Consider the following 25,354-nt stretch of genomic DNA (forward strand, 5'->3'; position numbering starts at 1 on the left):
TCACCCAGCTACATTTTAAAAAAAAACCTCACCATGACCCATATTTCAGATTACAAGTCTGCTAAATCCATATTTCAGTGCATATATTAATGCATTTTTAAGTGATGCAACAAGCTGAGGTAGTTACACATTAGTGCTGTGAAAACTGCCTTTTAGAGAGAGAGACTGTAGAACTTTGGATTTTATCTTTATGGCCTATGGAAAGGAAGGAGGAGAATTCTAAACTTTTCCAAGCTTAAATCAGCTTGAAATTATTTTACATTACTGGCAGACAGTAAAATGTCAGTATAAATACCTATATTAACAGCCTCACTAATGCCACTATTTAAAAATCTGTCACTAGTGAAAAAAATCTTAAAGAATTAGATTGTATACAAAAATGAACTAGGTATTAGTGTTTAAGTGCATAAACTGCACAGACACTTCATTTTGAATGACAAAAACCCCAACTTCTAAATGTAAACGCAAATGCTTCCAATTTAGAATTGCTTAAAATAATTAATTTGTATGTATTTAATCTTATTTACCATTTAAATAGTATTTAAATTTTTGATGTAACCAGTTATACTTACTGTACATTTGTAAACATCATTACACACCAAATTAAATATATTCACTGCAATAAATCATCTTGTTTGGACAGTCAAAATAAAAATGATAAAGCAGAGTCCAAAGGACTCTGGTGTGGGTGTGTGTGTGTAGGAATTAATACACACCACCTACTTATTTTGAATGCACTGCTTTCTTCAGATTTTCAGATGTGTGGAGTTCTGGACTTATTTTATTTGTTTGCCTTAAACCTTCAAGTTTCTCAAGTTACCACTATTTATCAAGAACTTCCCACAAGAGATTCAGAAATTACAACTTGAATTACTATGCTTCAAAGCAGTCAGTTTGTGCGTGGCACATTATTATGCCCCACATAATGTCAGTTCTCATTACGGTATTCTGAAAACAGTTCTTTTTTGAGTATACACTTCCAGCAGTTTATCTTGATGAAAAATGGTCAAATTTAGGTTGGGCTTAGCTAACACGCCACCTAAATCCAACCTAAATTTACCCTGGATGTAATCATTTTTTCCCCTCAACGTACTTGACCCCTTCAGTGTTTTAGCACATGCTGTTTGTAACATTCTTTACAGTGCCATCATTCATCTGAAAACCTCAAAAAACACTTTCATAAACCATGTAAGTTAAATATACCCTTTTTACAGACTGTGAAATTGAGGTAGAAAGATTAAGTGATTTGCCCAAGATGGCTACAGAGCCTCAAGTAGAATTCAGAGGTCCCAATTCTCAATCCATCACTGCCACGGGGCAAACTCTTCCTGTCTAAATACAGTCTCGGAATTTTTGTAATTACTAAGCAGGTTGAACCTAGGACACAGTCAACTTAAAATTTAACTCTCTCTTTTCTGGGAGTGAACTTCAGCCATAAAGATTTCATTTATTATTTTGACTAGTTAAATGTCAGGTTGACTAACAATAGTGATATAGGACTGTTTTTAGAAAATTTTGGTGCAGTATGCAAAATTTCACCATGGAGCTAAAATACTGAAGTATATTACAAACATATGAACTCACTAGCAACTTATTTCATATTTCCACTTGTTGCTTTGTTCAGTGTCTTCAGTAATTGTATAAGCTGTATTTATATACTAGTGATGGATCCATGGTTTGCAGTTCAAGTTTATCATTTTATGGTAAGTATGAGTAAGGGCGAGTGAATGCGTATGTTGTGATGGGAGAGGCGTTGATTTGTGTGGATGTCAAGTAAGGAGTGTCTGTGTTTGGGGTAATTGTGTGTATTGGTTGTGTTGTGTAGCTCTGTGGGGGTGGTGAATGAGGGGTGTGTGCTGTTACAAGGGGCAATTTTGTATGCTGCTTGTTGTGCAGGTGGTTGTGTTGATTTGTATCTAGGGGATTTGCACAGGTGTCAACTGAGTGCATGGGTGTGGCAGTTGGGCAAAGTAATTCACCATTTATGTAGTCTCCTTCTTACAACCAATGGGACTGTTGCATGCAAATTAGCTGTAGAATAAGGGCCTTTCGTGGGGTTAACCGCTATCACAGTGGTCTAGGATGCTTTGCATATTAAAGTTACCAGGTACAGGCCTTACTGCAACTGTATGCCACACAAGTGGAATTCAGAAAATAAAATGGTCAAGAACTTGAAAATTGGGTGGTAACAGACCATGAAATTCAATGATGATTCAATCTGGTGATATTCTGAACACATGGAAAAAAAGAAAAAGCTCTCAACCATGCTTGTAGCTGCTTCCATCACTTCATATGGGACTCAGACATTTTAGGCTTTGGAGTGACACACAGATCAACATTCTTGGAATGTAATTAGATACAGGACGATGGTATTCTGTGGCAGAGCTCAGATGTGATCTTTGTTGTATAATGGAAGCTGCCTAAATGAAGGTATTTTATTTGTAAGACAGATGAATAGGCAGCTTTGAAAATCTGACCAGCTAATGGCACAGTATCAGCAAGCCACTTAGGTAAAAGGGCTATCATCCAGGTGTGGATTTAAATAAAAAAAATCTGTTTAACCCTAACTCTTTAGTGAATATTCAGGCAAAATATAGAAACTGGCCCATTTTAGAAAGAGTTGCTATTCATTAATACCAACGTGTGCACATTAAAGTTCCTCTGAAGTGTACGAGAGAGGAATTCTAAACAGCATCTGCTGCACACTGACGTATGTTCTAGGTCAAGCTGTCAGTGCCAGAGACAGGTTAAGAACCTACTTCACCTAGACAATCTCAATTTGTTGTGCGGCAATGAAATTCTCTAGAAGCACTCAGTTACAGGGAAAGCATCTTTTCCATGTACTTTCATCTACATGTCAGTTTAGCAAATATTCAGAAGGAGAGGGTGTTTCTTCCATCTGTCCTTTGATCCTTCTTGCAGTATACTACATAACTGAGAAATACTACCATGAAGCTAGTAGCAGACCAAAACCTGCTTTCACCAACTGCGAAAAATACTTTCATGTAGAAACTGAAGGCCTCCATACCAAATTCCAGGGCCAAGTTTTGTTCTAACTGCCATTCAACAAGATAACCAAAAACTCCTTGCAGACAGGAACCATTTAGAGAGAATGAATTCTCTGGATGTGTTGGGAAATAGTGGATGAATTTTGCAAGTTTCATGAACACATGTTTAATAATTCACTCTTCAGAGACCAAGCTCCAGTAGTGCAAGCCCAGGTCTATAGGCTCAGACTCACTGTCATGGCACCTGGCTCCTTTGAAGATTTAAGATGTGATTTTTCAAAGTAATTTACATATTTAGGCCTGATTTTTAGAAGTTCTTAGCACCTAGTAGCTTCCATTTTTCTTAACAGGTGCTTCCATGTGAGCACTTCTGAAAAATCTGGTCGTTACTAACCCTCAACACATCATTCTGAGGAAATACAGCATACTCTACCTTAAATATTTCAGACACTGAAGTAGTATCTACCATTAGGGCAATTATTGCTGTCAAAAGAGATGTGGTTCAATATGACGAGAGCTACTTTTGGTAAAAAGAGTCTCATTTGTAATTTTTAGATCATGAAATCTACTTATAGATCACATTCTGTTTTCCACCAAAAATGTTGACTCTTCCAAGTAGATTGATAATTAGATTTAAACTACCAAAGTGAAGTAAACAGTAAATGTCAAAAAAAAAATTGACAGGTGGGCTTTAAAACAACAAGACTGAGTTTTCTGGTGGATACATTTCAGACTTCCTCCATCAGTCAGAAAGATCTTAAGAGTAGGGCACGTCTTTTATGTTTGGAAATCAAGTATTAATAAATCAATACTAGACAAGAAATTAATTCAGATAAATAGCAGCACCAATTTCCTACTGAAATTAAGGAAATCCTTTCCCAAAGGAATCAGAATATTAAATTTATCCAATTATTAAATAAAAGCGTACTTTTAAAGTAAGTAAAACATTGTTTTACTCTATCTAGAACTGGCACACAACTCATAATCCATGACACATTCAAAATACTGTCATCTAATTTAGTTATACAATTACTACTTTTTACTCCTGTGAACACTAGAGAGACAAAGACTGAGTTGGGATCCATTTTGGTTCAATCAACAAAATTATATGAACTCCAAATGCAAGGCCAATCCTGCAGCTACAACTGGGCAAAGCCATTGGAAACAAGGTTAACCCAAAGTAGAATCCAGTCTGCAACAACATTAAGGCTATGGCTACACTTACACTTCAAAGCGCTGCTGCGGCAGCGTTTTGAAGCGCTAAGTGTAGTCAAAGCGCCAGCGCTGGGAGAGCTCTCTCCCAGCGCTGTCCGTACTCCACCTCCCTGTGGGGAATAACGTACAGCGCTGGGAGCCGCGCTCCCAGCGCTGGGGCTTTGACCACACTGGAGCTTTGCAGCGCCGCAATTTGCAGCGCTGGAGAGGGTGTGTTTTCACACCCTGCTGCAGCGCTGCAAATTTGCAAGTGTAGCCATGGCCTAATACTTGCGATGATGGATGAAACAGAAAAAGAATACAGTTTGACTTTCAGATCCTAGATTGAGTTTAATAGAACTAGCAGTTAGGAAAACATTTTTACTTCTAAACTGAACAAAGTAAATTGGGAAGTCAGTGAGGGACAAACATGTAAACAGATTCCAAGTACTTACTTTCAGAATAAGACTACACTGATACAACAGAACATTGATCACAGAAGTGCCAATAGCACAACCATTCTGAGGCAGAAACCCCAAATGGCTGACTCCACCAGTGGAAGTACCAAGAAGAAGAAGAATTTACCACAAATTATCTCACAAGTGGTAAAATGCTACTGGGCCAAGGCAGTTTGTAGTTTTCACCTGTGTTCGCGGGGCATGGTAAACTGTTGTCATGTTAGCAGGTTACAGCAGACAACAGTTCACCATGCCCACAAACTCAGGTGAAAACTACAAACTGCCTTGGCCACAGTAGGATTACACCATTTGTGAGCTAATGTGTGATTTTAAAAAAGTATTTTTCTTAGTGAAGGTAAGGTCTTAGAGTCAAGGACCAAAAAATGTTGTTAAACTGCATTGCAGCTCTTCAGAATCCTTTGGGCAGCAGTTAAACTGTCAAGAATCACATCAGTTTAAAACTGATGCTACCTGGGGAAAGCTATGAGCTGCAGTGTAGATATGCACAGGAATTGCTCTTGACTGGAATGCCAAAATGCAGACTACACTAGATGCGCTACATCGACACAGAAGCAGCTGTAGGATGTCTGGTGAAGACTCTATGCCTACGGGAGAGAGCACTCCTGTCCGTATAAATTACTCAGTGCTTAGGTTGTTGTGACTTGCGTCACAAGTTATATCGACATAAAAGTGGTAGTTTAGACCTGCCCTAAGGAAAGGATACAGTAGCTAAGTTCTCTTCACTATTTCTGTTCCTCACTGCAACCAAGAGGCTGGGAAAGAAGTGATAATGGCCCATCAGCCTCACAGCAGTAGAAATCTCTTGAGTGGGGAAATGGAAGCTTTTACTTTTAATAGCTGGAGGAGAAAAGTTACAAGTTTGAAAGCTGATAAATATGCATTTTCCTACTTCCGCAGCAGAGCAGCAAAGGGAATCTGGGCTTCTTGACTTCCCTTCCCATCAGCTTGTAAACCCTGCTAAGTTTCTCAAGATCCAGTCAGAGCTCAAATGCCTTATAGACTGATATCCCCTCCATCACCCATCCATCCCAGAACACAAGACACGCTAAGCAAGATTCTTGGAATGGTCAGTGAAAACATTTTTACTGTCCAAAAGCAGCAGCAAGTTACTCTCACCTGAAGGGTGCTCCCTCTTGAACTTGATCCCTTCAAAAGTCCACCAGAGCCTGAGTTTAGCAAACTTTAGTGCACAACACATTTACTTATGTCACCCTTAGACAAACAAATCAGGTTTATAGTGATGCCCAGATTCTATGGTGATGAATATTCTAGGATGATGCCTATGAATGGCTGAGACCATTGTGTTTTCACTTTAGTTGTTGTTACCTAACCTAGATACAACAAAGGCTGCTGTATAAAAATGCATTAATTAAAAAGACATTCAAAGCATTCATGAAAGACTAGCGAAGAGGCTTGATTTCCTTTTATTAAATTACACAAATTTTATACTGTATTCAAAAAGGTTCTTTTGGAGATGACCTACTGGGACTAATTTTATTTCACTTGTTACTCCTTTCTGCTTCAAAATTCTCTATCTATAAGTCAACATGCTTTCCCCCTTACCCCAAGAGAGGTGTCAAATAAGACCATCCTTTGAGTTTCCAGTTATAGTTTAACACACACTAGAGATTAGGTGAAGAAAAGGAGGCATGATTATGTGCTTAGTACTAAAGCAGTTACTAGCACATTTTTGGTATACTATGCTACTAGTAAAGTTATGTATTGTCCAACATTATAACAAGTTAAAGCAGGAACAACAAAGACCATTAAAGTTTTATTTATGCCACAAACATCGCAACATCTGTTTAAAAACCAAGAACATACCAGCACTTCTAGTTTTCCCAGTGGAGATACAGGAGACTGCCTCAAATACAGTTAAAATTAACAGACCCTTAAATCCAAGAGCTGGATTCAAAGCTATTATTTCTTACATTTCTTTGATATGCAGAACTTGTTTTGCTATCTTACTAGGGACCTAGAGGGCTTTGAAAGTCCTCTATAATGCCAGCATTGAACAAAAATCCTGTTAGTAATCATCTGAAGCAACTAATGTTTTTGGCACTACTGAAACAGTACCATTTATGTTGCTGGCTACTAATATGAATCCACAGATAAACTACTGATATCACCTGATTTTATCTCCAAGCTCTATCTTATTACAATTACCGTATATACTCGTTCATAAACTGAATATTTTTGGTAAAAAGAAGTGATGCATCAAAGAGCGGGGGTCAGTTTATAAACGGGTCTACACCATAATCTGATGATTTTAAACTATGGAATCATTGAATTTAATATATTGTCATTTTGTTTACCTGGAGCGTCTACAGGCATGGAGCCCCTCAGCTCCCTGTGGCCATGTTTCGCAGTTCCCAGCCAATGGAGCTGCTGGGAGTCAAAGTTTGCCAACCTCTGAAATATAGGGTCGGCTTATGAAAGGTTTTTGCTATTTTTACCTAACCATTTGGGGGGGGGGCACGGGGGTTGGCTTATAAACAAACGGGCTCATGAACAAGTAAATACGGTAATAGTTTAATGGCTATAACTTGGAGAGCCTAAACAGCCTAATACTCTCATGAGGGTGTTAACAGGACACTTCACCTTAAATGGTCACTTGAAATGCATTAACTATTTATGCTAATCAGTCTTTCCTATCTTGTATTTAGCTGTGACACTCACAATAGGTCTATACTTAAAAGGGTGGATCGGTGCCTGCTGTTGCACTTAAATGAAGGAAAGCGTCTCTTAAGTAGCACAGCAGGGCTGCCACTAAGGCAGGCTCCCTGCCTGCCCTGGCTACAGACCATTCCCAGAAGCAGACACCACAGCCCCAGATGTGTGTGTGTGTGTGTGGGGGGGGGGGGCAGGGGTCTCCCTTTGCAGGCTGCTCCTGCCTGAAGCACCGCCCCCCCAGTTCCCATTGGCCAGGAATGGGGAGCTGTGACCAATGGGAACTGCTGGGGCAGTGCTTACAGAGACAGGCAACATGCAGAGCCACATGTCCCATGCCCTCCACCGGGGCGCATTGGCCCCTCCTGGGAGCTGCATGGGGCTGGGGTAGGCAGGGAGCCTGCCTTAACAGCAGCCACACTGCACGGCCAAGCGGGAGCCATGGGGGGTAAGCACTGCCTGATGGGATGCTGCACCCCAACCCCCAGCCCTGAGCCCCCCCCCAGAGCCTGCACCCTGTACCCCCTCCTGCACCCCAACACTCTGCCCTAGCCTGGAGCTACCTCCTGCACCCCAACCTCCTCCCCCAGGCTCAGCCCAGAGCCCCTCCCACACTGTGAACCCCTTGGCCCCAACCCAGAGCCCACACCCCCTCGGTGAAAATGCTGCTCGTTGGGGGTAGAAGTTTTTTGTTGGCAGGAGAGCTGACAAACACCAGCTACACTATGCGACTTTTAGCAGCATGGCTGTGGTGAGACAGCCATGTCACTAAAAGCTGGGTAGTGTAGACATAACCCTAAGAAACTATACAATTAAGCTTCATGAACAGTTGGAGAAATTGTATTTATTGGTTTTACAATTCATCCTCCATGTGCAAGTTTTGCTAAAAACAGAAATTTAAAAGCCTATTAACTATACTAACCCCCTTAAAAATGGTTCAAGTTTTTCTTTATATGCAAGAACTGTTAAAAAATAAACTGTGATTAGATTGTCCAGTCTGACACCATTGGGTTGCTGCAATACTACTAAGGGCTTGTCTACACTGGCAATTTACAACACTGCAACTTTCTCCCTCAAGGGTATGAAAAAACACCGCCCTGAGCGCAGCAAGTTTCAGTGCTGTAAAGCACCAGTGTAGCCAGTGCACCAGTGCTGGTAACTACGACCCTCAGGCAACTAGATCTTCTAGCTCTCTCTCTACGCTCTGCCGCGACCACGTAAGCCACGTTAAAGCGCTGCCAGTGTAGACTAGCCCTAATATGGATATGAGGGAGCAGAAACCAATCCACACAAGTTTTCACCACAGTGTGCATTATATAAGAGCTGATATGAATTTTTAAACACCAGCATCATGTCTGTCTCTCCTTTATAGAGCAGAGTCATGGAAATCTAAAACAGAAATTGATAAGATCAAGTCATTCAAACGTAAATGCTTGTGCAAGATCTTTGGAGTCTTTTGGAAAGAATTTCTTGCAACATCAGAAACTTTAAGTAGAACAAACCAATCTAAAGCACCAAATATGGCAAGACAACAATGGACATATTTAGGACATGCTTTAAGGATGTCACTAACATGGTTTCCAAGGCAAGAGATAATATGGACACCACCTGAAAAGAGAAAAATGAAACATGGCACTGTAGAATAGAGAAAGAAGCCAAATCCATCAACCGGACACTCAGAAGCCTGAACACACCAGCAAAGACGGAAATAAATGGTGGAAACTGGTAGATACCTTATGCACCTGAGGGTAAAGGGAGGATAAAGAAGAATATTCAAACATCTCTTAATACTGGTGAATAGAGTTAGTGAACTTCTCCACTGCTTTTATATTGTAATTTTACATAAAGTTCATGAGTATACCAGACTGCATAAATGCAAGTTAGAGACATGTCCTCCTAAGTAGCCATGTCCTCCAATTGGAAATAACTAGCAGAGAATGAGTTTCCCCACCCATTTTGGGGTCTATACTATAGAAACAAGTATTTGATCTCTGAAGGTATTCCCAACACAGACCTCTGTGTGGAGTCTCTCTTTAATGTTTTGAGAGACAACAGAACTTCTGCATCTCAGTAGAGGAAATGACTCTTAACCAGGAAGATCAGAAGTTTTCCCTTGCTGAAGATCAGAAGTGACAGGCTTGCACAAACTTCCTTTCTGCATCCAAGTATCCACTGAGCAATACTGAATGTCAGTGTATAATTTTAGCAAAAATACCAAGAATTGGACAAGTTAAGAATTTGTTTTTAAAGTTCACAAGTGTTGTTGTGACTGCCAACTGTTCCTTCTCTCAGATTTGGGCAGAATGATGGCAGGATTTCTTATAGTCCATGAAACAAAAGTATACTTTAGGCATCATGAAAAGGTGAATATGTGTACTAAGAATCATCAGAAAGCACTATACTGATCACTCTGTTTATAAGTCCTATGATACATTTCACTGCTGCCATGAGAGACTACAATTCCATTAAGTCAAGAAATGTCATGCATTTAAACCAGCACCAAGCCTTTACCTTTCAAAATGGCTATATTGTTCTCTCCACAGAAGGCAGCCTTGGTGAAGCAAGAGAATTTAAATTTGATCTTTCATAGGGTGTAGTATATTTAGTTTTCCTTATTCAATGGAGAAAAATTCTTTACAAGGATGTAACAGGATTGGACAGTCTCTGCTTCTTAACCATAAAATGTTAGCCTTGCTTAATCTCACTCAGTGGATAAAGTTGGTAAGCTGCAGTTCCCTGAGTTGGGCTCAAAGCCTCATTACGCTATTGAGACAACTGCTTTCCTGCATATCCAAGAGCTTCTCCAGAGCTTCTAGTATGGGGAAACTTCTATCCCTTTAGATTGGATATATTTCTATGATCTCTTTAGCTGTACAAAGAGAATCTTTGCCTTGAGAAACTACTTTTCTGCCTGTGGAATAAGGGCTCCTTTGAGGAAACAGCGTTGGCAGACGCTAATCTCCTCCCAATGCTGCCATCTGACTGAAACTCAAACCCCTGCTCAGATTTCTGTTGAGGAAGAAGAGGCAGAATATGCACTCAAGCAAGAAGCTTTAAGTGGGCATCATTTTTCATACTCCACCTGAATTTGGACCTACGGTTTTCAAGGTTTATACAAAATTGTGGTGTGTGTACACCATTAAAAAAGTACATGGTCTCTAAGACAGACACTTCTCCTACACAAATCAGCCACAGGGTCAGAGACTGATGATGCTAAGAAAAACAGAAACTAGAAATATAGCTAGAAGACCCACAGATATAGTTGCCTTCTTTTTCTACCCAGGAGGGAGATCTTATAGCAGAAACTTGTGGTTTGTCCTTCCTCTAAAGAGATATCAATGCGACAATTCTGAACTGCCCCTCATATCAGAGATATCAATTTACTAATATCAAATTGATGGGTATATGCAATAAAAGAATAGTAGCAGTTCTCAGTTTTATATTGTGAAGTCAAGTTCACAAAACTAAACTGCATTGTCTACTGTTTTCCAAGAGCAGGATTTTAAAGAAGGGTCCCCAAAACGTTAACCTTTAAAAACATTAGACAGCAATTTAAGATTTAAAGTTCTACTTCACTGGAGGGGGGAGGGGCGGGGAGGAAGGGAGAGAAGGAAACACCACATAATATTGCAACAACCAGTTAAAACCATGATTCTTCATGTCTAGCTTACACTATTCTCCCCACCCAACACGATACTCAAAATGAGATTGTGGATTTTAGTACATATAGTTTGTCAACACTTATCCCGTTCTCTCCCCTCCCTAAACCACCACACCTCTTAAAAAAAAGTTTGGCATACATCAGGAATTTCCCCAACACCTGTTTTAGGCAAATAACATGACTATATATAAAGTAAAGTTGGGATACAAGGACAATGATGAGTCTTCAGTTTTCCATATGCAGTTTATATGATGTGATATATTGTGTGATAAGTGATGAAATTGCACTTTAACATTTTTCTGTATAATAAAATGTTAGAGTGCCCATTGTGCATAAACAAAATCAGACTTTGGTCCTTTTAGTTGCACAAAATCTACAGTACCTATTAGGAAAATAGTTATCCAGTCATTTATTCACTTACACCCCATATTTAGAAATCCACCCAAGTCACTAAGCATGACCTATCAAAATAGCCTTTCCCCAAATATTCTACATATTGTATCCAATTGTGATATTTCCTGTTATGCTCTCTTGAAATACCCACTTAAAGGCCATTTGATAACTGATCCAATCTTCTGCAATGATTTTAACTCATTATCTTTTTAACCTGTTTCTCACCTGTATTCATTCTTACTGGATTCCTCACCCAACACATACGCTGCAAACACCTTACCACCGGCTTAATTTCAAATAAAAAAAAAAAAAGGTACTTTACGTCACTTCATAGATCTCACCAACAAATATACCAACAAGAAATAAAACAAGATGATATGAATGCATAATAGATTAGTAACTTTGTCCTCAATCAAGTCACATGACCACAATGAAAGCCTTCCAAGAAAGACTGCAGCCATCCACTTAATAGGTACCAAACTTGTCATGTGATTGTGTTCTGATCAGCAATGAAAATTTAAATATTTTGTTTCACTTCAAAAATAAAATTAAAGCAGTTTGTTTTGTTGATTCCAAGCCCTTCAAGAGTCACTTCCTTCTATGACACCTACAAGAAATTTACACAACTAAGTTCAGGCTGAGAAGCAGTTGGGTATAGTTGATGTGCAATTTATATATATAAAAATAAAAAAAACATGCATTTTAGACTTCTAGTTTGGTTATATCCTCTTCCCTACATTGTATCTTAGGCTGTAAAGCTCTTTGGGCAGGACACCATGTCCTTCTGAGTGTTTGTACAGTACCAAGCACAATGGGGCCCTAATCCTGCTAGTGCAATAGAAATGGAAAGAACTCTTGAACTTTTTAAAAAGATAACTTCAGTGACAAAAAGTGAGAGTCCTTAGAAATACTCAGGAGTTCATTACAAGTAAATAGCATGTTTGAGACAATTTGGAGTAACGAATGTAATTATGAAAAGCAGAAACAAGTATCTTATTGGACGCCTCATGTTCTAATCTGGAGTCTCAAAAATAAAAACAGGGTAGTAAGCCTGGCAAATGGCAGCCCTGCTGTGGCAGAAATGTGCTACTTTTACTATATTTAAAAACAACTGAACAGTTAGGTATTAAAAAAGAAGAAACAAGATAAGTGTAAGACACTGGCAAATATCCTTAGTTATTTCATCATCCCAAAAGCAGTGTGCATGCGAGTTCAAAGGTCACTCCTCTTTCAGATTCCCCTAAAGAAAGGAACTTTACCTCTAAAGGGTAGGGAGAAAAAGCTGTTCTTCCCACACATTAAACAACCAACAACGTTATTGCTAAAATATCGAGCGTTCTATATCTTGTAAGTCTTGTACTAAGACATTACTCACTGCATCAAAAAAAATCAGGACAGGAAAGACTAGAAACATAAAAAGGTTAAATCTTACTTAACATTCCCCCAGAGCTTCTTAATTACAAAGCCTCAGATTCTTGTAACTCAAAGTTTACAGTAATCACCATTTTGAAAGTCAAGTGAAATCCAGTTTTCTTTTAAACCGCTTTCTCTGCAAAACAGTGATAACTTAGCATTTCATTTTGATCATGTAAAAACCAAGCAATTAATCTTCTATCAATGCAACTCTAAATTCACAACATTATGAATAAGAAGATACTCTAGTCAAATATTTTAAAGATTAGTAAGAAGTGTTCAGAAGGTAATTATGGGGTTTAAGGACTCGAAGCCAAAATGAAGTAACCTTTTGTCAGATGGTCTGATAAAGGTGCTGAAGTTTATTAGCTTCCTCTTTCTACTCACCCTTGCCCCCATCTTCCTCCCCCCACCCTTCTTCCCTACCAAAACAAAGCAAAAACCCCAGAGCTATCCATTTTGAATCTAAAACAAGTACTCCTGACCCAAACTTCTAAAACCTAGAAGCTATTCTACAAAGCCTGTTATAGTAGCCTTGTTTACAACAAACATAGGCCACTTAATGTAAACAAACCCAGAAAATTTTTTCACACCCACTTATTTAGAACAAAAATGTCTTTTCATTTTGACAAATAAGAATGTAGGTCAAGAATATGCTTATTTATATTAAGCCTGTCTATACTTATTTTTAAAAAAGCAAATATTATATGTAGTATCTAGAATATATTTAATAAAGGAAGTGAAAAAGCTCTCAAAACGTGCAGGGAGCCTTAATGACTGACTTAAAAATAAACTCTGATTACAGCATGGTAAAATTATTCTTCTGGGCCTTACAGTCAGTTTTCAGAAAGAATGAGCCCAGTCAATGTAGTAATATTTGTCTCACTGGAAATTCTGTATAAAACATCTACCTAAAATAAACAAGACTTCTCTGCAAGAATCGTCAGCTGCCATTAAGGACACACCTTAAAGTTCTTACCACACAGTAACTAAGCAAGTACAAACTAGTGGTGAATGTTTGCTACTTTTTGTCTGAAAAGTTAATGAGATAGATCCAGTAGTTAATATCAGATCTTAAAAGATTGTGTTTTTAAAAAGACAAAAATCAATTTGACCATACAGGACTTCAGTATGAGATGTATTGTTAGAATGTTCATAGGATATATCATGAATATAAACGTTAACATTTAAACTTACATGACACCACACAATACTAAAAGGTAAAATGCCTTCCTGCTAAGAGCACTAGTGCTCCAGTACTGGAAGGCAGCTGTTACCCTGCCTTTTCTTTTGTTGTGCTTAATCTCACATCAAGTCATTCAACCAACTCCAAAGTGATGAAGACATAACTGAATCAACCTTAACTAAAAATGAGATCTACTGTTTTTAAATAGCTATGTACATTTTAAATGATTCCAAAAAACCCAACTTCCACACACTCCAAAACAAATTTTTATATCTATATATTTTATATCTATCAAATCAGCAACTCCAGCATGTGCGGAAGTTTGATTTGATTTACAGCCAGACAATCAATTACTGTAATAGTCACATTTCTGAAGTTATTTGCTATTCCTCCTTATAACTATTTAAACTTACAACACAACCTGAAATTTCAGTGATTTAAAGAAAAGGCCAAAAGATTAAATGAATTTCAAACATTAAATCAGACAGCTAGTATTCTCTATAATTTAGAAGAACCATTAATATTAGATTAACTAAGTCATTAATGATCCATAACGAACTAGCACTGCTACCACAGATAATAAATATTGACTCATCAGTTCACAAAACTAGTATGGAAAAAAAAAGCCATTTCACCCTTCCCTCCCCCTTTGCTGAAGAATGCAGTTTATCTTACTTTTTTGGAACTGCCCCTTCACATTATCAGATAAAATGTTTAAATAGATCACAAATTAGAGTATTAGGTTTGGGAATCAAAGTACAGTTAATAAAAGAGCTCATAAGAGTAATAAAACATGGCGTGAAAGCATTTGCAAGCTATTGTCATAGCCCTATGCTCGGATACCTTTGCGGACACAAAACCAGCCCCCAACAATGTAAGCATTGGTCAGCAAGTCAAAGCTTGCTATTCAACTTGTAGTTAGGCATTTTATTTCAGTGTCTCCCAGATCATATCAGTCCTGCATTCAAGGCCTAATAAAATCTGAAGAATGATATCCTCTCTCATTGCATTTGAAACTGCGTTATTTCCCCGTTCTTTCTCATATAGACTTACAGAAACTTCCCTTTTCACATACTTCTATGAGAAAACATTTCACTGCATCTACTTTAGTTCCTATTTCTATTTTCGCTTTGCACTAGATCCTTCTAAGTGCTGCCTCCCCTCAAACTCATCGAGTAGAAACTGATGTAGCTTTAAACCCTTCAAGGTCATTTTAGAAATAAAAAACTACCGATACATTAAATAAAATAATAATAATAAACTTCAAATACACTAAAGCCTTTTCAAATCCAAACGCCTTTCATCAGTAGATCAATAACCCAACATAGAGATTTTGTTGGCTACCACTTCAAAACTATTACACTTCAGTTCAAACAAACACTTACAAGAAGTCACACACCATATTTTATGGGATGGCTCATTAGAGCGCATACAGAAGAGCTTGCTTTTGGCATTAGAATTTCTATATGTGAAACAAACAAACAAACCACACATGCCCAGGAATAGAACTGTATATATATTTTTTTTTAAATCCAATACCTCCCAACAGATATTAAGAATCTGGAGTGAAATCAAATCCCCAAATACTTAAGGAATTGTATTGTCCTCGTTTGGTAACGTCTTTTGTTGTTGTAGAAACCAGTTGGGTTTTATTTATTTATTTTTAAAACTTCCTATTTCCCCTAGTTTAAAGAAAGAGAAAAGAAACAATACCAACTAAATGATCTGGAGGCTCTTAGACTTCACATATCAGGCAGGAAGATGAAACAAAAAGAAACTGACAAGACTGATCAATAAACTTTTCATTACCAAATCTCTTCTCCTCCGCCCCCCGATAAGCCACACACACTACAAACCAAACCCTTCTTCCAGGAACATCCCTGACTCACAAAGAAATGTTCTCTTCTCTTCCCTTCCCTCCCTCCCCACCCCCCGATTAAAAAGGTCGACATTTTGAATATTTAAAACAAATACCTAGGTATAGAATGGAAGTTTGAAACACCTACTTACACAGAGGGAGAGGGAGAATGGGGGGCGGGGAGGAGGTGATCCCAGGCAGCAGAGAGGGAATTCAGAGAGAGCGACAACTTTATAGGTGGGAGGGAAGAGACGAGAGGAGATATGTTCATTCTTCATCTGCCTTTTCTTTTTTCTCCTCTTCCACCCTCCCGGGGGGTTCTGGGATGAAGATCAGACCTTGGAGAGGGTATTGGGGGAGAGGGGAAGAGAGAGAAGGGGGAAAGAGGTTCCTTTACCTGCTGCTGCTCCTTCTCTTCCATTGCCTGGCGGAGGATGAAACTGACACACACAAGAGTTGGGGCTTGAATGAGAAAGAAAGAAGGGGAGGGAGGCAGGGAAGATTGGGGGCTGTTGTGCTTTACTTCCACACACCTGACCCTCTTTACGCCTCTGCTCAGGCGTCATGTCGGGGGGGGGGGTTATGTCCCCCCACAGCCATACCTGCCCCCCCCACCTGGGGGGGGCAATACCTCTACCCCACCTGCATGGAAAAGAAGGCGCCAAGATACCACGGTGATGGGCCACCTTGCTGATTTAAGATGCAAAACACCCCCCCCCCCCGCGCGCGCCTGGGGGCTCGCGGTGGGGGCTATGTCCCCGTCTCACGAGGCGGTTGGTTCCCCTACAAAACGCTCGCCCCCCTCATGAGGGGGGGGAAACCGTATCTCCTCAAGGCAACTGAGCAACTCTGACCCCTCCGGGGGTGCCCTCAGCTGAACTCCCGCCCTCACCTGGGAGCGAGCCGCCTCCCCAGCCGGCATCCTGAGGGGGAGGGGGTCGAGCCGCCCCGCCGTGGCGCTGCTGAAAGGAGCCCGGACTCCGCTGCGCCAGCGCGCTCGGGCCACTGTTTGTAATAAATTACTCCCCTCCGTCCGCAGCTGTTGTGCCGTGCCCCCCCCCCCGAGAGCCACGCCCCCGGTGCCACGCCCACTCGGAGGGCCCGACCCCTCCCCTTGCCTCGCAGCCTGCTGCCGCCTTGAACATGGGCGGAGCTAGGGAAACGTACGGGACAAGTGGGAGGGGCCAAAACCAAGGGAATAAGTGATGGAATGGGGGGGGGGGGGAATAAGGAGTGAGCAGGACGGGGCAGAAGAGGGAAGGAGCAGGGGAGATGGAGGGTATAGAAGCCGGTGCAGGGGGCAGAATGGGGAGGGAGCAGAGGAGATGGAGGGTGTAAAAGGGGGAACAGTAGGGATACAGGGGTACAGAACAGAGGGGAAGGGGGAGAGCAGGGGGGAGCAGATGCAGAGTGGAATTTTTTTTTAATTGTAAATACACCGAATAATTGGGAATGAGGGGAATGGAAACAACCTGAGACCATTAAAGTGTTAAGGAATATCTAATTTCTCCTTTTTGGCCTGATTCTCAGAGATGCTGAGCATCTACAGGTCTTGTTGACGTCAACGGGTGCTGCTCAGCACCTCTGGAAAATCAGACCAATTGTCTTTAATGTTGCTATGAATGGGGACCATTAACACCATTTGAGTTGTTTCCTTTGTGCTACCAAGTAACTCCATTTTGAAGGAGCTGTGTAAGAATGGGATTACTTGCTTTTATATTTCTCTTACACAGCTAAGAAATCAAGGGCAAATTAGTTTTCATTCTTTTTTGTGTTTTGTAATTCAGGAAGATAGATAGCTATCTTCCTGAATTACAAAACATATAAAAGAACTATTATTCTAGAATACAGTAAGGCTTTATATATATTATGCACACACAATATTCTAGACTAATAGTCCACAATAGTAGTATTATAAGGGCACATTGTTTTGGACTATTACTATGGTATATTTTAATGGAAGTTAGCGAATGTAAATAACATACATGTGAGTATTTTTCATTAGTTTCCTGTTTTGATCATTCTGGGAAAACAGTTATTTTTTCTGTCTTGCTAGTACACTCCAGTTGACCACTATCTACTGCAGAGTAATTTACATAAATTAAAGTTTAGAACAGATTCACATTTTCCACAATAAAGAAACACATACATAAAAAAGGCAGCAGATAGACAATGTGTTGTCAGTCATAGACTTACTTAGGAAAATTAGTGAAAAATTACTGAAAGAGGATTTTGGAACACACCTAGTGGAAAGAAATGGTAACACTTAGAGAGAGAGAGAGAGAACATGAGCTTATTCCACACTCTTGCAACATGTTGTGATGGTTGCTCACATATTTGCTCAGTTGCTGAAGTTGGTGGGTTGTTATGTTTCTTTAAAAAGATTTTAGCATGTATGCCAAAGTGGAATGAACTCAGCAAAGTAGCAAGTAATGGGGAGTTAAAATAATATTTTTAAGTTTCTCAGTTCCAACTGAGTGGTTTAGATGCTATAATTAAATAGAATGCATAATACTGTTAGCAAAGCAGTTAGCAGTCTCAGCTAGACCCTGAAGTTAGCACCTTATTGAAGTGAATAGTGTGAGGGACGTGTGAGTTGCCAGTTGTGTTGCTTCTCCTGTTTTCCTGGAGACAGTTTAAGAGACTTGAGTTGCAGCTCATTGAAATCAGTCCCACACTTTAGTGGGCTTTGGATCAGACCCATGATACTAATAGGGCCTGTCTGCATCATTTTAAATTAAATCAAATTTAAAATTATTCTGGGTTTAAACAGAGGAAATCCCTAATGTAGAGGCACTTAAACTGATGTGTTAGCTAACAGCTTTTAAACCACAATTTGTTTTCCTAGTCTAAACTGGGCCCCAATATTCAACTGGAAATGAAAGTTGACAATTGTGCAAATTAAACGGACATAGGATCAAGCAAAAACCTTTTTCAAAGTTTTATACACTGTCTCACCTACCTGGATTTTTACCTCATAGGTGGCTCTGAGCAAAGGGAATGATGGTCACTGGCAAACAGAGAGCTATACTACTGGATGGGCTTTTAACCATACTTTCCTTACTCGTGTTCTATACTCCATTAGCCACTCTCTGGGGGGGACCTCTAGTGTAGCCAAGGCAATAATTTGATAACAAGGGCTACCTTTAAAAGTTTATTTATATTCCTATAGCCTGGCCCTGTAAACTGATCAGATAGGTGGACCCCATGTGCCCACATGGAGCCCCTTGAAGTCAAAATATCCCCATGTGTATCTATTTACAGGATTAGATCCTTTGGGTTGTTATTTCAGGGTTTTGTTTATGTGGGGTTTTTTTTTGCAACTTTAGGCTTCAATCATGCTATTGACTTTGCGAGGAGTCTCACTGGAAGTGCTGTGTGGGTGCAGACTTAATTGCAGGATCAGCATATTAGGGTTTTTTTTAACTGTTATTTATTTTGTGATGTGCCTGAGGTAGGTGTTTGGGCATCTTTGTAGAATTTTGTAGCATGTTGCTTGTACTTCAAAATGGCAGTAGCATGGAAAAGCATTAAGTAGCATACTGTAGCCTTAAGCTGTGTGTGTCACATGTCAGCGCTGCCAACTCCAAATGTTTTAGAGCTTTTAGCATTCATATTTGCAAGTTTCAGGAAAACACCATATATCTTGAGACACAATAAAATTGCGAAAGTTGGCAACATTGCTTGCACTAGAGGCATATGAACACGTGTTGGGTTTTTTCTTTTTCTTTCTTTTTTTAAGCCTTAACTCTTTTGGGATGAAATCTTGCCTTATTGAAGTGAAGAGTGGTGTTGCCACTGACTTCACCGGGATCAGGATTTCACCTATAGTGACTGTAAATATGACTTAAGAGGAAATACAGAAGCTGCATATATTTGTGTTCATTATGATATGTGATAATTGGGAAAAAGATTATGTATAAACAAACATTGCATGGCAATAACACACATTTCAGACCTTGGCTCTGATCCTGCAAACACATGCATAACTTGTTGATATGAGTAGTCCTCTGTGGATGAATGCCACTACTCACATGAGTTGTGCAGTTGTATATATGTGTTTGCAGGATTGGGGCCTAACGTTTTGAATACCACCATGGACCATATTCAGCTGTCCAGTAAAGCAGATGCACTTCCTGCTGATGTCAAAAGAACCAGAGCCTGAAGAAACACTACATGTGTGGAAGAGCACCACAAAATGAAAATGTACGGTCAGCTTATGCCCTTGAGATATGAAGTCAATGTAAATACAAATAAGTGCCAAATCAGTGGATTTGGGTGTATGTATCTTCTGGCACAACTTGGCCTGTTTGTTGTGGGGTTGTTTTTTTTTTGTTTGTTTGTTTGTTTTTTTGAGACTGGCTAAACTGTAGCATCCTAATCAATATTATAAATAGAAATAAATGTAGGTCAGAGAGATCAGGTCATCAGCATATAGTGATGAGTAAGAAAACAGAAAGATTGTTTCAGGAAAATCAAGAAGCCCAGAACAAGTTAACACTTTTGTTTTGTTAAATGCATCATATAATATTACATTAGAAGTCTGAAATGAAATTATTATTTCTTTTTACAGATTAGTCACTAGGGCCTCTATGATTTTTATTCGTGGCTCTGGCAATGTTTGATATGAGGCAAGGGGCAACTTGTAAAAATCATATTTTCTTCCCTTCCTTTTGCCTTATGTTGAATAATTATGTTCATAATAATTATGAAGAATCTCAGCTTTCCTTTTTTTTTTTAAAAGGTGTATTGTTTCTAGCTCTCATGGTTGTGGAGAAAAGCTTGAAGACATGACCAATATGTAATTTAAAGGCTCAAACATCAGAAGGCAAATAAAAAACAAGACGTATTTTTTAAAAATATCTCACGATTTTGGGGCCTGATTCATGTTTTTTATGACTTGGGGTTGGCAAGACTGCTCTTCATCTCTGTGCACCAGTTTCCCATTTGTAAAATTGGATAATAATACTTCCCTACCTCCCAGGGATCTTGAAATTTACTCTGTTTGTGAGGTGCTGAGATAGATACTATGATGATTGGGACTATATAAATACATAGACTCTTGTGATTAAGGCTTTTGCAATGTTTTATGTACTTGTTTTCTGACCTCTCTCTTATACAAAATTACTTTTTTATTTCAGCAAGGAGTATAAGAAAAGCCAATCATGTGTCAGCTGACTTATATTTTTGCCTCACACAGTAGAATGTTTACAGGAAATGCCTGCTACAGAGACAGTTTTGTAGCTAGACGTAGTGTCAGATTTGACTAACATGCTCACATGATTAGGTTTACTAAGTGAAGATACAGATGACACAGTGATGACAAACTTGCAAGCAATCAGGCTTTTGCAACATCAATTAATCCAAGAAGCGATTTTATGCTGTACCTCCTTACTGATCAGTAACCATGCATGAGGTTCCACGTCCCCTCCCCCACCAAGAATGTGCCTCCCTGCTGCATTAGTAACTATCTCTTCAATGCATATTCAGTTACCAGTCTCCCTCTATAATCAGCAGCAGCTTTTTTTTTTTTTTGGGCGTTCTAGTAGACTAAAAGAACTGCAGTCGTTAAAAATGCACTTTGTAGGTATTTTAATACTTGTCCAGAATGTGTAGGTTCAATTACATTGTGTAGTGAATTTAACATGAAACATCTTATTTTTATCATGGAAAATAAACGTTAGTTTGTTTCTTTCAGTGAAATACACATGCTGTGAATGAAAATGCATAATTTCAAGTATAGGCAGGTATGTTTATAATACCTTTACTGTATAGTTGAAGCTTTAGATTTATCTTTGATTTTTTTTTTATTCTGGTTAAGCATGAACTTTATTTAACAGATTTGAAATATTAAGTGTGCTCTAACTTCCTTGTTTACTTATCACAATGCATTTGCTATATCATACGTCATGTACAAGCAGAGCTTTGATAAACATGTTTACTTTGAGATGGTTACAAGCTATCATATTTCTTAAAATATTTGCTATTCTAGCAAACTCAAGCTTTTGACCACCCACCTATCCCCCAAAGCTTTCTTTCTGCAATGGCAGCACTCCACTGTGTCTGCATATGTTCTGTTTTCTGCTGAGTTGTGTTTTTAAACTGTAAGAATTTGAGGTCAGGAGTCTGTTAGTTATTCACCACAGAGTACCTGTGCAATTAATACAAATAAATTGGTAAAATGTAAATTATGCAAAAAAGGATGCCTGAGGAAATATGCAAAATGGAGATTATAAAGCCACAGCTATTGCCCAGAATGCATTCAAATATCAGTACCTGAGATACTGATAACTTTTGTTATTGGTCAGATTCCAACTTTTCTTTCCTAGTATCACATGGCCTTTACTCTGTATATCAAGAGTCAGATCTGGGAACAGACTATTAATCCCGGCTCTTCTTTTTTGTCTGATTAGTTTGGGGTTTACAATCCTCTTAGTTTATAAAATCCTTTCTTTTGTCGATAGAAAAGCAAGAACATAAACATGTTTACGATTACAAACCTCCATTTCTTTAAAAAATTCTCTCTTTTAATATTAAGGCCCGATTTCTGAAAACACATGCGTAACTATGGGACTACTCACATGTGTAAAGGTAAGCACATGTGTAACTAGTTATAGGATCAGGGCCTAACACGTTACTGGTTTCATGGGCCTTTACATTGAAGTTCTTTATTTGTCTGCAGAACAGAGAAAGCACAGTGCAGATTTCTTCGTGACATCCCGCCAATATATGTGTAACATTCATAACAAAAGTAGAAGTGAAGAAGTCCATATCAAAATTTCATATCTGAACAACCCTGAATAATAGGGAGGTTTTCATCTGGATCCACATCTGAATTTTGCAGCTCATATCATTCTCTAAGTGAAATATAAAACTACTTAAAATCAGTTCTTTTTTTCTCTCTCATTATGTACTGGAAAATGGATTTGATTCCACCAAAAAGAACTGTTGAGAGTTAAACTTTTGTTAAACTGGATTCCCTTTGGGGCACTGATGGCTTACACTGCAAATGTGGAAATTTGCTTTGTTTGCATTCTTTGATGTTAAAAAGAGACTCTCTTTTTTTGGTCAAAATTTCATCTACATCTACAAGAATATGTACAACATAAAGAAGAAATGATGGAAATATTCACACAAAATTTCACAAAACTCCCCAGTTCTGGAGGAACCACCTCTGAAAATGAAAAAGTGCTGTAGTTATATTTCATGATACATTCACTCTACATTTCAAAGGCTGAAAATGCCAAAAAAAAACCAAACAAAAAAACCAATTACTACTAATTCTGACTGTATTTTTGTGATATGGGCTGAGATCTTTAGGAACTGGACCAAGGACACCAATTCAAACAAGCACAAATATATATCGACTTTAAATTAGCAGTAAGGGAGAGACTTAAGATTATGTGTGCATATTAATTTAGAGTTAAGAAAGTATTCATTTTGTAATGGTTCTTTAGGTGTAAGATTACACAAGGCTATATGAGATGCAATCCCTAGAATTAGACACAATGTGGTGAGGTTTTTAGTCTTGCTCTAGAAAAATATTTACCTTAGAAGCTGCCCTCTTGCTCAATTGAAGTGCCACTGCAGTATTTATTGATAGGATTCTAGGTCAAAGAGGATGGGATGCAAGAGGCACTTTTACCCAAAAAAAACCCCAAAATAATAATAACTTTCACAATATAAAAAAATTAATCAGCTGTCTTTCATAAACTAGAAGCTAATGTGTTAATTTGTAAACTGCTCTGAGATCCTACAGAATGAAAGATATTATATAAATGTAAGATGGTATTGCTCAATCCTGAAGAGGCATTACAATTCTCATAAGCCTTCAACATTCTTTCTCCCCGTAGTCTCATAGCGGAAAGAATTCCCTGGGCTCTATCTTTAATTATTATTTTTTTCTTCTTACAGTCGCTGCTGTCCCTTCATCAGCGCTTCTGTCTCAGATTTCCAATGCAGCAAAATTCCTGGTGCTTCTGAACATTTTGAATGCCTTGCAGTTGGTATGACAAAAATGTGCATTTGAAAGGATATAAAGAGATGAGTGACTGTTTAAAATGGGGCATTAGCATGACAGTTGACAAAGGCATGGTATATTGTTGGATCCCACTGGTTTCTAATGCTCGTTAATGAGAACAAGTATTCCTTGATCAGAGTCACAGATAGTTGCCTCAAATATTCTTCACATAGACATTGGATGTATTTCACATTTTGAAAACATTGTATATATGTTCATATAGTTTTTGCTTCAGAACATTTTTGGTTGTTTTCTTTGGTGATTGACAAGTGACCTGAACCTTTTCCTGTACTTTTGTTATGTTTACTTGATTTCCCCAGCCTCCCTTCCCTGTAGGTGCAGTAATAATGCTCTGGCATGCATGTGCAATCCTGTACAGCCTGAGATCTCCAATAAAGAGCCTGACCTTGAGTAGAGCTGAGCATCAGCAATGCCATTTAGGTCAAATTACTTTATCTGGGCTCTGAGCAAACTTAGCTGCTCCGGGAAGCTCTCAGCAACTTGAAAGATTAGGTTCTATGTGCAGTCTCTTGGCCAAAATTGCAGATTTTAGCCATAATCCCTGACCAAATCTCACTGATATGGGCCCAACTCTCCCACACAATTGTACAGATTTTGAGGCAAAATCTGCACAGATGTTGTCAATGGTCCCAGCTGATTTCTATTACCCCAGATCATATGCAGATACTTTGAGAGAAAGATAGCACAGGAAAATCTTGCCAAATTACAGTAAGTGTAGCATAATACTAGGTCCTGTTTACACAATAGCTATGTCTTTGCTAGTATTTGTCTTCAAACTTCTCACCATACACTACCACTGGTAGAAGACAACCAGTAGTGTTAACAGTAGGAGCTCTAGTATAGACAAACAGTAGGAACAATAGTGTAGATTGGCTGCTGGCATTAAAACTCTAGAGGCCACCAGAAATTTGTCTACACTTATCTGTTCTCCATATTGCTATCAGCAGTGGCATCAGCATGAGAACAGGGCTGGGAAATTTGCAGGGAAATGTTAGTGTAAACATGGTTGCAGTGGTGCAAGCAAGAAGCTGTTTAGATATATGCATGGACCAGATTTTCAGCTGTTGCAAATCAGCATAGTGCCATTGACTTCAGTGGAGCTACACTAATTTATAGCAGCTGTGAATCTAACTCAGGGTTCTAGCATGTTTAGAGAGATTTTTTTTTCTTGTGAACATAAACCTCTGTCTGTTGTTGGGAGCCCCAATCCTGCAATGTTGGGCAGACTCCCATTGCATTGAGCCCTACTGAAGACAGTGGGGCTACGCGCAACTGGAGAGATCCTCCTACTGGGAGTTCCGGGACTGAGGCTTAGCATGATTCAACAAGGGTGATCTCCACTCACATAAATAATACTTCAGGATTGGGCCCATAGGGTTTTGCTGCAAATATGGTAAGTATATGTGCTGCCGAAGCAAGCACAACATACAAACCTTTAAAATGGTAACTAG

At 39.0% G+C, this 25,354-nt stretch overlaps 1 protein-coding gene and 1 long non-coding RNA gene across 7 annotated transcripts in view; one reads left to right on the forward strand and one right to left on the reverse strand.

The window, feature by feature from the left end:
- The window catches only part of ZNF217 (zinc finger protein 217), a 36,289-nt gene extending 19,393 nt beyond the window's left edge, over positions 1 to 16,896 (reverse strand). Inside the window, exons 1-2 of one of the 3 annotated variants that reach the window (XM_039499507.1) lie at positions 16,755 to 16,877; positions 16,015 to 16,200 (exon numbers count right to left, since the gene is read on the reverse strand). The gene's annotated coding sequence lies outside the window, so the exon portion shown is untranslated. Of the gene's footprint in view, positions 1 to 16,014; positions 16,201 to 16,259; positions 16,325 to 16,754 lie in introns of all 3 variants that reach the window. The other 2 variants (XM_039499508.1, XM_039499506.1) reach the window with 2 other exon arrangements.
- A 211-nt stretch (positions 16,897 to 17,107) lies between these two features.
- LOC120381310 lies at positions 17,108 to 24,926 on the forward strand. 4 transcript variants are annotated; one of them, XR_005588018.1, is made up of 5 exons: positions 17,108 to 17,141; positions 19,930 to 20,068; positions 21,561 to 21,609; positions 22,401 to 22,453; positions 23,777 to 24,926. It is a non-coding gene; the product is annotated as an uncharacterized LOC120381310 (long non-coding RNA). The 4 variants fall into 4 exon arrangements; XR_005588020.1 differs by lacking the exon at positions 17,108 to 17,141 and adding an exon at positions 17,305 to 17,554; XR_005588017.1 differs by lacking the exon at positions 17,108 to 17,141 and adding an exon at positions 17,575 to 17,849.
- The last annotated feature ends 428 nt before the right edge of the window (positions 24,927 to 25,354 follow it).

This window comes from Mauremys reevesii, linkage group 13 (genome assembly GCF_016161935.1).
Source record: "Mauremys reevesii isolate NIE-2019 linkage group 13, ASM1616193v1, whole genome shotgun sequence".
NCBI lineage: Eukaryota > Metazoa > Chordata > Testudines > Geoemydidae > Mauremys > Mauremys reevesii.